This window comes from Magnolia sinica, chromosome 17, assembly GCF_029962835.1.
Source record: "Magnolia sinica isolate HGM2019 chromosome 17, MsV1, whole genome shotgun sequence".
Classification (NCBI taxonomy): domain Eukaryota; kingdom Viridiplantae; phylum Streptophyta; class Magnoliopsida; order Magnoliales; family Magnoliaceae; genus Magnolia; species Magnolia sinica.
This window is the reverse complement of record NC_080589.1, coordinates 69133496-69135976: the sequence shown is the minus strand read 5'-3', so window position 1 is coordinate 69135976 and position 2481 is coordinate 69133496.

The following is a 2481-nucleotide window of genomic DNA, read 5'->3' as shown; positions in this document are numbered from 1 at the left end:
AAGCGTTTATTAGGCTAATATTTTTGTTTTTAGTTCATCCCAGTTAGGCTGACCTTATGAACGGTTTGGATGGCATATAAACAATCCAGGAAAGTTTCAATGGCCGGCATTTCCATCCCCACTATTTCCTACAGTGTGGTTCACTTAAGTTTTGATTCTGCCTCATTTTTTTGAACAGCTTGGAGGGCCCCACATAGGTTTTGATTGCAGTAACTGCCTTAGGGTATGTATCACCACCATGCAGGAAAATCATTTGACGGTGTGGATTAAATTCGCAGTAGACAGCCCACCACCATCTTGAACTTTCAAAAACAAACTGAAATCGAATTGCTAGAATAATTTTGGGTGGTGACACTCTATCTACAATGACGTAATTTAAAACTGGCAGTTCGCAAACTACATTTCTTTTCTCACCATGTGTCATGTGTAGGACATTTCGAACCACCCAATAAGTAGGCCCATCATCATGAAGTTCACCCAGAGTGAGATTTAGGCAATCAAAAACCATACAATTGCTGGCCATCTGATTGACTTTTGATGTACTTGGACCAAATTCAAAACGAAAATTTAGAATAGGGAAGTTATATATAGATGTATGTTCTAGCAATGTGGGGTCCACCAGTGATGTATTTTGTAAAATCTAAACCATGCATCTATATTAAATCATCTTCTACCATACATTTGCAGGTTGACAGGGATTGAGGAAGATGAATGAAGATATTTTCATGTTGTTTCTTCTTCTTTTCTTCTTATTCTTTCTCTCCCTCTCTCTCCCTGGGCTATTCGTTTACTGCCACAAACCATATGAGATTTTGAGATGATCATTTAAGGGTTTTGTTTTTTTTTTTTTGGATGTATGGCTAAAATGGAATTAAACACTTGGTGATTGAGGTGGATGTGACTTAAATATCATTGTGGGACCCACTTCAACCATCACAACTTAAGACCATGGATAAAGTCACTGTATCACTAGGTCGATGGGGCCATATACAAGCGAGCCCAAGCTGGGCCCCCAAGTTAGGCGAATAGGTCTAAGCCTAGTCCAAAACAGACCCAAGCAGCCATGCATGACGGTTACATCTTTCTTTGGTCCTGAGCTTGTGTTATTAAAAGTCCCATGTGCACAAAGCTAACTTATATAATGCCGTACGTGAACACTAAGCAGTCTTCGTTGGGCCTGGATTAGGCCAGGGCTCAATTTTATTATTTAAATCATGCATTGATGGATAAACCTGGGTCCAGTCAAGAGCATGGAACATCGTCCATTCTTCCATTTCTCTCCTGCTCCCTTTTCTAGCCCCCCTGTGTATCTGAAACATGCCCAAAAAAAAAAAAAGGACTGGATTTTGAGTTTGAAAATTGTTTACATACAACCTCGCTATGTGTCACTTGCATACATGATCTGAGCCATGGAAAAGGTAGGCTGTACCAAACAGATAACCTCAAGATAAAACCAGACCGTCCAACATACTAGGGAATCCACACCCTTACATTAAGTGAAACCATCATGCATCCATTTATTTTGAACATGCAGCCATCCTGATTAATATATCATCCTAATTTTCGTCCCATGCCATGTTTATGGTGTAGTCCACCTTTTTTACGGTTCAGATGATCTACATGTGACATTCATCTCACGAAAAGGTTTAGAAATTTATGGAAGTTAAAAGGCTTAGATGTTCTTCCTTTTTGCCTTTGGATCCGGTGTGTTAATATGAGTTAGGGCTTGCAATGGGTCATGTCCGGCCTGGGTCAAGATCAGCCCAAGCCCAGCCCATTTACGATATGAATCCAGATTTTTGCCACAAACCCTACCCTTGAAGCCCAACCTGACCCAACCCATTCAGGTTGAGCTCAACCAACCTGACCTGACCCAACCCAACACGACCACACATGAGTTTAAGAATGGAATATGGAACCAAAAGTATGACAGCTCAATCCAATTAGTGGATACATACAAACATACATATATTGTGACGTGAATGTATCTACTCCAAATATATTAAGTTTTGAGTCAGGTCATCTGGTCTTGCCCATTTACGAGCATGGCTCATGTAAGTAAATCGGCCACTTAGATCCACCTAAACCCGCCTCAAAAGCGGTTCGGGCTAGTTGACCCACGAGTTGACCCAGCCCAATCCCACCTCTAAATATCTCCATGAGTATCATGTGGGGAAACATGTTCTTTCAACCCAGTTGAATGTTTAGACAAACAAGCAAATCGTCAATCCATCAGACGGTTAGCTCTCAACTTAAAAGGATCTTATTCGATGGTCGGGAATTTTATGGTTAGAGTTTCTAAGTTAACAATTCACTTCTTTCTCAATTGGGAGTTGTTTGGATGCTCACAAAGTCATGTATCATACATAGGGCTGTTCACGAGTCAAGCTAGCTCGAAAAGCTCGCTCGACTCGGCTCGAGTCAGCTCGGATTGACTCGGCTTGAATGGTTGATTCGAACTGAGCCAAGCTATTTATTTGA